At 44.2% G+C, this 12,020-nt stretch overlaps 1 protein-coding gene across 1 annotated transcript in view; it reads right to left on the bottom strand.

Annotated features, from left to right (window-relative positions):
• Positions 1-3,105, bottom strand: part of GTF2F2 (general transcription factor IIF subunit 2) — a 239,318-nt gene extending 236,213 nt beyond the window's left edge. The window contains exon 1 of the mRNA XM_054446661.1: positions 3,005-3,105. The gene's annotated coding sequence lies outside the window, so the exon portion shown is untranslated. The remainder of the gene's footprint in view (positions 1-3,004) is intronic.
• Between the last annotated feature and the right edge of the window lie 8,915 nt (positions 3,106-12,020).

Raw genomic sequence — 12,020 nt, 5'->3', positions numbered from 1 at the left:
AGAGGGATCAGGACAAGGAACAGAAAGCTACACATGAGGGGTCATGGAGATGCCTGTCAGAGGGATGAAGGACTGGAGAATGACTTCAGATATTGTGACTTGGGCTTCTGGGTGGATGCAGTGTTGAGTTGAGGATGGGGAGTCCACAGATCACGCAGCTGAGATAGTCAATTGCCATTTTTATCCATTGATGTGAATTCAGAATGGAGGCTTAGTTGAAGATACAGACATGATACTGACAGTGCCCAGAGAGAGGAAGAGCAGGTTTAGGGTCCAGAAGCATACCCCAAAGTAAGGAATAGGCCATGAGGGAGGAGCCAATAAAGGAGACAGAGAAGGAAAATCCAGAGTGGAAGCACAGAAGAAGGTCAGGCCAAGGGAGGCGAAGGTTTTAAAGGGGAGAAAGTGATCAATAGAGTTAAATACTGCAGAGAAGAGTGGGACTGAGACTTTTAAAAAACCATTTATCATGAACCCGGGAGGCGGAGCTTGCAGTAAGCTGAGATCGCGCCACTGCACTCCAGCCTGGGCGACAGAGAGAGACTCTGTCTCAAAATAAATAAATAAATAAATAAATAAAAATAAAAAATAAAATAAAATAAATAAAAAGCCATTTATTTTAGCAACCTTGGGGGCCACCAGGAAAGCAACTGCAGTAAAGTGAGGAAGCCAGACCTCAGAGGGTGCAGCACCCATGGGACATGAAGGGGTGGAGACAAGCATAGACAACTCGAGCCAGGAACTTGGCTGTGGAGAGGAGAGAGGACAAGCAGAGAGACTCAAGTGGTGTTGAAAAAAGTAAGGTAGGGGCTGGGCGTGGTGGCCCATGCTTGTAATCCCAGCAGTTTGGGAGGCCGAGGTGGGCAGATCACTTGAGGTCAGGTGTTCGAGACCAGCCTGCACCACATGGTGAAACCCTGTCTCTACTAAAAATACAAAAATTAGCTAGTCATGGCAGCGGGTGCCTGTAATCCTAGCTACTTGGGGGAGGCTGAGGCATGAGAATTGCTTGAACCTGGGAAGGGGAAGTTGCAGTGAGCTGCACTCCAGCCTGAGTGACAGAGTGAGACTCTGTCTCAAAATAAATAAATAAATAAATAAATAAATAAAATCAACAAAATAAAATAAAAAAGTAAGGTAGGACATTTCAGTCAAGTTCAAGAATGGGGAAAAAATATATAAGGCAGGATGGGCTTGCACCTGCTGACATACTGAGAGGAAGGTGCTAAGTGAGAGGAAGGATTGGGGATCAGAAACAGAGGAGTAATTGAGGGAGCAAGGAACTTGAAATTGGGGTGGGAGGATTAGAGGAAGGCTGGTTTTTTCTTCTGAAACATGGACTAGGGGCTGATGAAGATGCAGGTTAGTGCAGGCAGATGTTGGCATTGAACAGGAGACATCTGAGGGAGTTCATTCATATCATTGGACTCTTAATTCACAGTGAACATTATCACTGGAGAAAGCCTGACTATTGAACAGTGGCTGAAAGTGCAGACTTTGGGGGCACTACTAGGGTTCAAATGCTTTTTCTGCCATTCTGTAGCTTATGACCTTGGGAAATTTCCCTAAACACCTTGTGCCTCAGTTTTCTCATCTGTGTAATGGAGATGACAATAATCCTCAATGGATTGTGGTAAGATTTAAATGAGTTAAAATATGTGAAGTGCTTAGAACAGTGTCTGGTATATAATAAGCCTCATATAACAACTGCTGTTGTCATCATTGTCTCCATCATTTTCTGCTGAGACAGACGGTTGTTTGTTTGTTGTTGTTTTGAGATAGGATCTCACTCTGTTACCCAGGCTGGAGTGCGAAGGTGCATTCTTGGCTCACTGCAACCTCCACCTCCCAGGCTCAAGTGCTCCTCCCACCTCAGCCTCCTGAGTAGCTGGGATTACAGGCACACTCAGCTAATTTTAAAATTTGTTTTGTAGAGATGGGTTCTCACTAGGTCTCACCCAGGCCGTCCTCAAATTCCTAGCTCAAGCGATCCTCCCACCTTGGCCCCGCAAAGTGCTGGGATTACACACATGAGCCACCATGCTCGGCTGGTTTTGAACGCATTGTTGGAAGTTGTAAACATTTAGACCTCCTGTTGAGTAAAATAGGAGAAAGAGCTAAGAACATGAAAGACTGCTGAGTGATATTGGGAAGTAAAGATAAAACCAGAAGATAAAACTTGGTAGCAATCTAAAGTTTCACAGTTGTGTGAAGTTGTCACTGAATAACCTAAAGACTGGTTTTATTTCCCCTTTATAGATGAGGAAACTTGAGGCTTAGGAAGGTTTAATAGCTTGTCTAGGGTGACACATGGGTAAGTGGCAGGCACAGGTGATTTGACACTGCTCTCTACCTTTTCACCACACTGGTGTTCAAAACACACAACAAAGCAGCTCCCCCGACAAACTGTCATCAAGGCCTTTGAACCTGTGGTTGCCGGAGGAGTGATGGGGTTGTAATGCACACAGGGAAAGAAGAAAAGAAATGGGACGGAGAGAATGGTCTGACTTTGTGAAGGACTTCTATGACATTGGAATAATGAGCATTTCCTTCAAAATGAAAGAAGTCTAGTTCTCATCTCACTTACTGAAAGCACAAACCCAAATTCTGTGAGATTCTGGTAAAGAAGCGTTCTGATAAATGGACCCTTTTATTCAGGATTTGCCTGGGCATTAAAGCTGCTAGGACAGACAATGTATATGAACTGGGATATATACAGATAATGTATATATCTGTATATACACCATATTATATAATGTATATGATGGGATCCAGTAGTGCCCAGCACACCAAGGTGATTTCAAGGTAATTAGCATGTGTCTGCTGAATGAATGACTGATTAAGTCATGACTCTGGAGGTGTGGTAAGAGGGTTGGGGAGAAAGATGTGGAGGATCCTTCAGAAATTAGTCTAACATAGGAAGCCCTACGAAAAGGCCTTCTCTCGAACATTTTAAAGCGTTAGCAGTAGCCAGAAATTACTTAAATGTCTGTAAAACACTCACCTAAACAATTGACATCACTTGACCATATTAACTAGGGCTAACAGTCCTTCTAATTGCCACAGCCCCACCAGCTTCTAGATGGTAATGGCCCAGCCGGTTTCAATGGGTCTCCATGGTTACACTCATGCTCTGGTTTCCATGGTTACATTTCCAGGTCTCTCATAGGAATTAGATATATATTTGAAATTTAAAAGGATTTTTTTTCTTTCTTGTCAGCCTACACAGAAATCTAGGGTTCAGAGGTCCAGGATGAAAGTTTCAGTGACCTCTTGGGAGGTTACCAAGGAGGAAATGGTAATATTTGTGACAGCTGTGATCTATCATGGAATAAGGAAGAGAGCACTCAATTGGGAAATACTGTGGAGCTAGAATGATAACCCAATATTTTATGAGCCTTAGTGTTTTGCTTAATTAGAGGAGGCGGAAAAACTGGGCTGAGAAAACAATACCCTATTGTTTGGATACGTGGCTCCCAGCGCTGGGAGTAGGATGTTGTCCAGAGGTGGGGGTGGGGGGTTTTCTATTGAAGTCTCTTTAAAATGATCATTTCTTTACCATAACAGTGTTGTGGCCTCCCTGCACTCATTCCTCCCTCAGTCCTCATTCAAATCATCTTTGTTGGTTTACTCGGCTAAAGCAGGTATCTGCTACAAGGTACCAGCCGGGGCAAGACTTAGTTGGCTCCGGCTTTTCTCCGCAGAGGGAGACAGGTGGAACTCTAGTGCCTCCTTGTGGAATCTCTAACATTTCCAGGTCTACCTCACCTAGAAAAGAACTCAAGTTTGTACTGTTAGGATTTAAGAAGTCTTTCTCCATTTCTTTTGATGTATCCATCCCTCCCTCCCTCCTACAAAGCAAAGTTCGCTGAGTATCTATTATATTTCAGCTAGGCCCTAGAAATAATACTAATAAAAAAGATAGGATATTGCCTTCACACAGTTCATAATCCGTTGCAAAACAAGTAAACAGCTCATAACAGTCCCAAGAGCTAATGGAAGAATGACAATGGGGTGACCTACTGGCTGGGAAAGCTGTGTAAGCTATCGAGCAAGAGGTTTGTTTGTTTTTTTTTTTTTTTGAGACGGAGTCTCACTATGTCTCCCAGGCTGGAGTGCAGTCGCACGATCTCGGCTCACTGCAAGCTCCGCCTCCCGGGTTCACGCCATTCTCCTGCCTCAGCCTCCCTAATAGCTGGGACTACAGGCGCGCGCCCGCCACCACGCCTGGCTATTTTTTTGTATTTTTAGTAGAGTCGGGGTTTCACCGTGTTAGCCAGGATGGTCTCGATCTCCTGACCTCGTGATCTGCCCGCCTCGGCCTCCCAAAGTGCTAGGATTACAGGCGTGAGCCACCGCGCCCGGTGCTAGAGAACATTTTTGAGCTGGGTGTTCAAGGATTGTGTCCCTCAAGGTTGAAAGATGAAATAATGCAATGTTTTATCAGTAGGGGGACTTTGTCATCAAAATAAACCAGAGAATAACATGTAGTAATTCCTGTCTTCATTTGGGTTCATATGCTTGCTACCTTCCAAACAGCTCTTCAGGCAGAAGCAGGTACACAGACAGTGCTGGTGGAAAACCCTGAGAAGCAGCTATCAGTATTAGACCACATACGAAAGCCTCTTCGGGACATTTGCAAGCATCCAGAGCGGAGATGATAGGCACCTCCTTGCAGGAACAGGCTCTTCACTGGGCAGGGGGAGGGAGGGAAGGGGTGTGAGGAGGGTGGCAGAAATGAATGACTTTAAGTAGGTGAGTAATGTCATCAAATTTGAATTTTACAGATTTGTTTCTATGGCATTACGTTCATAACCAAGTTCCAGAATGACTCTCCGGCCCTGGATTGGGCGACTTCGTTGTCTGTGCTTCTGATTCACAGAAAGAGGGAATATTAGGGGAAGAAGTTGGAACATGACAGCTACACTTACTGGTTTCTTGTGCCTTCTCCCAGAGATATTCTTTGCTTCTATAGGCAGATTTTGATTTAAAGCAAATATTGAATTCTCCTTTGGTCCTGCTGTGTGTGTTTGAAGTGCTCGCGGATCATCCAAGTGGAGAGAGCACCCAGTAGGCCCTTCTTACTTTTTTTTTTTTTTTTTTTAATGGTAACACATGATTCTACACTTCAGTATTCTTATTATATCTTGGAGATGGATATATAGAACTGACTCATTCTTTTAAATAGCAGTGTAGACTAGAGGTAGAATGGAGGTAACAATGTATTTAACCAGGCCCCTTTTAATGGGCTTTAAAAGCCACATCACCAGGTGTGGTGGCTCACGCCTGTAATCCTAGCACTTTGGGAGGCCAAGATGGGCAGATCACGAGGTCAGGAGTTCAAGACCAGCTTGACCAATGTGGTAAAACCCCGTCTCTACTAAAAATACAAAAATTAGCTGGGTGCGGTGGCGCGTGCTTGTAGTCCCAGCTACTCAGGCGGCTGAGACAGGAGAATTGCTTGAACCTGGGAGGCAGAGGTTGTGGTGAGCAAAGATCACACTACTGTAGGGAGACAGAGCGAGACTCCATCTAAAAAAGAAAAAAAACAAAAAAGCCACACCAGTTTATATTTGACCAGCAATGCATGAGAGAGCCAATTTCCCACCACCTGCTTCTGTGAATCGTGTTCAGATTCTTTGCCCATTTATCTATTAGCTTGCTGGTTTTTTTATTTTCTTATTTTTATCAGCTATTCAAATGCTAAGAACTTAGGCTTTTGTCTGTGATGTGAGTTGCAAATATTCATGTCTTTTGATTATGTTTTCTATGCAGAATTTTTCTTTAATATATACCAATTTATCAGTTTTATTTTTAAATTTATTTTTATCTTTATTTTTTGAGACGGAGTTTTGCTCTTGTTGCCCAGGCTGGAGTGCAATGGCATGATCTTGGCTCACTGCAACCTCTGCCTCCTGGGTTCAAGCGATTCTCCTGCCTCAGCCTCCTGAGTAGCTGGGATTACAGGCATGCGCCACCATGCCCTGCTAATTTTGTATTTTTAGTAAAGACGGGGTTTCTCCATGTTGGTCAGGCTGGTCTCGAACTCCTGACCTCAGGTGATCTACCTACTTTGGCCTCCCAAAGTGCTGGGATTACATGCGCAAGCCACCCTGCCCGGCCTATCAATGTGTTATTTTAGGCTTCTGGATGTTATGTTATTCTTAGAAAGTTCTTGCCAGTTTCAACATTACCAAAAAGACTTTTATTTTGTATCATATATATATATGATACAGTTGCAGTGGCTCCGCCTGTAAACCCAGCACTTTGGGAGGCCAATGCAGGTGGATCACTTGAGGTCAGGAGTTTGAGACCAGCCTGGGCAACATGGTGAAACTCTGTCTCTACTAAAAATACAAACATTAGCCAGGTGTGGTGGCATGCGCCTGTAATTCCAACTACTGGGGAGGCTGAAGCAGGAGAATTGCTTGAACCCGGGAGGCGGAGGTTGCAGTGAGTTGATATGGCGCCACTGCACTCCAGCCTGGGAAACAAAGCGAGACTCTGCCCCAGGGGAAAGAAAGGTTTAATCTATCTGGAGCTTATTTTGATTTACAGAGATCTAATGTATTTTTTTCCCCCACATGTCTACCCAGTAGTCTCAACACTATGTATTGAGTAATCTATTTTTTTCCCACTGATTTGAAATGCTATCTTTATATATATGTCTGTTTCAGAATTTTCTATGGCAGATGAGTCTTTTGTTTGTTTGTTTTCGGGTGGAGTTTCGCTCTTTTTGCCCAGACTAGAGTGCAATGGCATAATCTTGGCTCACTGCAACCTCCGCCTCCTGGATTCAAGTGATTCTCTTGCCTTAGCCTCCTGAATAGCTGCGATACAGGCGCCCACCACCACGCCCAGCTAATTTTGTATTTTTAGTAGAGATGGTGTTTCACCATGTTGGTCAGGCTGGTCTTGAACTCCTGACCTTAGATGATCCGCCCGCCTCTGCCTCCCAAAGTACTGGGATTACAGGCATGAGCCACTGTGCCTGGCCAGCAGATGAGCTTTAATTCCATCCAACCTTGTCCTTGAAGGAAGGTTCATTGTTTCTGTTGTTTTGTTTTTGAATGTGGGAAAGCCTTGAGCATGTTTGCATGTGGAGGGAGAAGAGCAAGTGGTCAGGGAGAGGTGCAGAAGAGACGCAGATGGGATCATGAAGGGAAGATGGGTTATGACAATTAGTGACAGATCCAAAGAGCTGACAGGTGTGCCTACCTCAGCAAGGGAGGAGGTAGGAGCTCTGCATTTTTCCAGGAGTTTTTGGTGTAATGTGAGGTAGCATCCCTTCCAGCTCACAAAGCCCTCTCTCCCAGTTTGTCAGTCCCCTCCTGGGCTGTCTTCTTCCCTACCTGCTCTGGAATTCATGTTAATCACTTCAGTGTTCCTAATGGGCATTCTACTCTCTTAAGTTCCCAGCCTGGATCAATGCTGCAACTCACCTTGGCACAGTTATGCTGACAGACATGTCACACTACTGTTTCTAACCCAGGCCAGGAACTTTAGCTCTGTTGTCTGCTTGTCTTTGTTTTGGTCCCTCTCACTTGGGCTGCAGTGTTTATTCCAAACCTTTAAGCACCCTCTGTCCCCGCAATTCCTTACTATCAGCAAATGACCTGTCTTGCATGGGTAGAATGCAGGCTCTCTGCCTGGTGTCTGTGGTTAGGATTCAGCAGGTTGAGAAACTGAAATTATATGTTAAAATTTGGGTAATTTTTTTTTTTTGAGACAAGATCTTGCTCTGTTGTCCAGGCTGGAGTGCAGTAGCATGGTCTTGGCTCACTGCAGCAGCGTGGTCTTGGCTCACTGCAGCCTCTGCTTCTGGGTCTCAAGTGATCCTTTCACCTTAGCTTCCCAAGTACCTGGGACCACAGGCATGCACCACCACCCTCAGGTAGTTTTATTTTATTTTATTTTTTTGTACAGACGAGGTCTCACTATATTGCCCAGGTTGGTCTCGAACTCCCAGGCTCAAGTGATCCTCCTGTCTTGGCCACCCAAAGTGCTGGGATTATAGGTGTGAGCCATGGCTCCCGGCCTAATGTGCCTTTTTGAGAGAAAAATATCTGTAGTTTTCAACAGATTCTCAACATCCTGAAAGGTTAAAAACCTCTACTTTAACAAATTGAATATGCCAGGTCTGATCTCCCTTAACTTTCTGGCCCTCTACCTCCAAGCTTATCACTGCCCATAACCATCTTTATCTGCTCTTCTCTGGGTTTGGAGGAGGTTGGGCCCCTCTCCCTGTTTATTCTGGGCCAACCCACTATACATCATCCCATAACTCTAGCCTTCCCGTTGGATCTGTTTTCTCTTTTAGTTACTCCAGCTCTCCCCTTCCATTGCTCCTTCTTTTCAAACTGGCTTCTCTCACTCCTAAATGTACACATAACAACAGCAGCAACAACACCCACAGGCCACTTTGTATTCCTCTCTCATTCTGTCTGTTTTCAGCTCATCCCTAGCCATTCCTAGTGCCTCCCCTCTGTGACCTCAATCAGCGTCCTGCGCATATCTCTGTTCTCTGCTCACCACATTGCATAATTAGAGCTATTTCTGTGTCTCTGTCTCTCCCATTAGACTGTGAAGCTGAGGACCATATCTTTTATATTTATCTCCAGACCAGTCTCACACATTGTGGAAGCTTGATAAATATTTGTAGACAAGAACTACTAATCAATTTAGTTGTTCTTCTCTAGATCTTCTTTTCTTACCATGTTTTTTTCTTGAGGTATCAAAACTAGAATAATAAACAGGTTTTTGTTTTTGTTTTTTGAGACGGAGTCTCGTTCTGTTGCCCAGGCTGGAGTGCAATGACACGATCTCAGCTCACTGCAACCTCTACCTCCTGGGTTCAAGTGATTCTCATGCCTCAGCCTCCTGAGTAGCTGGGATTACAGGCGTGAGCCACCATGCCCACCTAATTTTGTATTTTAGTAGAGATGAGGGTTTCACCATGTTGACTAGACTGGTCTCAAACTCCTGACCTCAGCCAATCCACCCACCTTGGCCTCCCAAAGTGCTGGGATTACAGGCGTGAGAAACTGCATCCGGCCAAGAAACAGTTTTCTAGATAGATCCACCATAGGTTTGTCCAAGTGTAGCACATTTTTTTTCTTTTGTATTTTTCTCTATTATCCAATATTCTACTAGCTTTTTTTTTGGCTATAGCTACCCACCCCCCCCCACCCTTTTTTTTGCATTATTACTGAGAACTCAAAACTCACACTCTAATAGGTATAATTTGTATTATTAAATGCCTAAATTAATGTCATTATCGCTCATACTGAAGTTCAACTGCTTACTAGGCAGTATAAACAAAGCTCATTTAGGAATATTTACCTATGTAAGAAAAAAAATACCTTCACCTTTTTTTTTTTTTTTTTTTGAGACAGAGCCTTGCTCTGTCACCCAGGCTGGAGTGCAGTGGCGTGATCTTGGCTCACTGCAACCTCCGCCTCCTGGGTTCAAGTGGTCCTCCTGCCTCTCAGCCTCCCGAGTAGCTGGGACTACAGGCACGTGTTACCATGTTTGGCTAATTTTTGTATTTTTGGTAGAGATGGGGTTTTGCCATGTTGGCCAGGCTGGTCTTGGACTCCTGACCTCAAGTGGTCCCCCCGCCTCTGTCTCCCAAAGTGCTGGGCTTACAGGTGGGAGCCACCACGACTGCCCTTCTATTCTCTTTAGAATAATACATTTACAAGTTATCTAATGGCCATGTATGGGAGGCCAGCAGAATTACAGCATCATATTTGATTGCTAATTATAAACAACAATTTATTAAATACCTACCTCTCTACAATGCTTTAAGAATTCCTTTTCGAACTACTCTATGTCTGGCTTTTTACTGATTGTAGTTTCTTCCTTCCTTTTTATGTTTTTGCCTACCCAGAATACATTATCTTCTTTTGGTAACAATACCTCCAGTTTCCTTTAGGGAACCATTACGGTGCACAGAGGCTAGAGAACTGCAGAGCAAGCTGAGGAATGCAGTGGCTTACCAGTGCCCTCAACTAATGATAATGGTTAGCTGGGAGCTGCTAACTCTAGGCCCCTTGGGCTTGAGGTGACGGCAAATCTGGTTTCGACTTTGGTTAACCTCTCTCCAAGCCTCCTGTCATTGGACATCTCATATCCAAGAGACATGATTAATTGGCAGAGTCAGGCAGGCTTCCTTGCTATTGATTGGGTTGGAGCTGGTAATCCTTCATATTTTTTTCATTTCTCTTTCTTCTTCTTTTTTTTTTTAGATGGAAAGGCTGAATAAATCATTTTGAATTGTACTGTGATTTATAAATTGCAGCAGAATGTGGTGAATAAACTTTGACAGCTCATTTCTCATCTACCTTGTTTGTGCTAAATGTACTTCTTGATGTCAGAGGATGTGATGGAAGCAAATCAGGAGGGAGGAGCAGGCATTTTAGAAACAATGCCATCTTACTGGGCGGCACCCACCCTGGCTGAGTCATCTCTGAAGCATGTCTATGTGTGCATGTGCCCCATCCCCTCTGCACATGAAAATTCATAACCATGAGACAGGACTAGCAGATATCTAATGAAAAGGGGGTTCACAATGGCCAGATGCTAACATTGGTAAACCTGAGATGAATGGACAGGTTAGGTGGGTGAGACCCCAGTTTGGTAAACACAATGTTGGTATTCTCATTAGAAAGCTGGTGGGAATCAAAGGTGAGACGGAGCCATAGCATCAGATGTTTTTGCCTTTATAGTATGTTAATCTTTGTTTCCAGTGATAACATTTCCACTTTCTTTTAGGGAACTACCCTGCCAAGTTTTTGTTCTAGGTGGTTTAGATAGAGTTTAACCCACCCTTTGGCTCCATGGGTGGAGATAGGAACTAGCCTGGGCTATCGGGTGTTTTATTTCCTGTCCATGTGATTGATTTAGGGTGAACAAGTGACCAAAAGTGGGCCAATCAGCATCAGTTCTTGGACTTTGGCAGGAAAGAGCAGCTTTCTTTTCACTGGTTGGTTAAGTTGGCAGAACGTCACTTCAGACATGCTGCTATCCAGCTTATCACTGTCCAGGAAGCCCACGTGAGGATGAAGTCCACACAAAGGAAGGCAGGCTGGGGAAGCGACAGAATCCTGTGACACATTTTGGGCACCCAGATCCAGCTGTGCCTAAAGACAGGGCTACAGTCTGGATTTTCATTACATGAGTGAATAAATCTTTATCTTCTTTTTTCTTTTTTTTTTTGCTTCTTTTTTTTCCTTTTAACTTGTTTTTGTTTTTTATTATTTTTATTTTTTAAAAAAATCTTTTATTTTTAATTAGTTTTTTGAGAAGGGGTCTCACTCTGTCGCCCAGGCTGGAGTCCAGTAGCGTCAACATGGCTCACTGCAGCCTTAACTTCCCGTCTCAGTCTCCCAAGTAGCTGAGACTACAGGCTCACACCACCATGTCCAGCTAATTTTTGTTTTTGTTTTTTTTTTGAGATGGAGTCTCACTCTGTTGTCCAGGCTGGAGTGCAGTGGTGCGATCTTGGCTCACTGCAACCTCCACCTCCCTGGTTCAAGTGATTCTTCTGCTCAGCCTCCCAAGTAGCTGGGACTACAGGTGCCCACCACCACGCCTGGCTAATTTTTTGTATTTTTAGTAGAGACAGGCTTTCACCATGTTAGCCAGGATGGTCTCAATCTCCTGACCTCGTGATCTGCCCACCTTGGCCTCCCAAAGTGTTGGGATTACAGGCGTGAGCCACCGCACCCGGCACCCAGCTAATTTTAAAAATTTTTTGTACAGATGTGGTCTCCTATGTTGCTAAGGCTGGTCTTGAACTCCTGGCCTCAAGCAGTCCTCCTGCCTTGGCCTCCCAAAGTGCCAGAATTACAGGTGTGAGCCACTGTGCCTGGCCACATGAGTGAATAAACTATCTTTTTTTGATTAAGCCTATTTGAGTTGAGTTGCTATCACTTGCTGCAAAGAGTCCCAATACAGGAATCTTCTGAGGTCATAAGAAATAAGTGAGCCTGTTTACCAGAGTTGTCTGAGTGCAT

The sequence above is a fragment of the Pongo pygmaeus genome, chromosome 14 (genome assembly GCF_028885625.2).
Source record: "Pongo pygmaeus isolate AG05252 chromosome 14, NHGRI_mPonPyg2-v2.0_pri, whole genome shotgun sequence".
Taxonomy (NCBI): Eukaryota; Metazoa; Chordata; class Mammalia; order Primates; family Hominidae; genus Pongo; species Pongo pygmaeus.
Note: the sequence above shows the minus strand (reverse complement) of the source record. Positions and strands in the feature narration are given on the sequence as shown.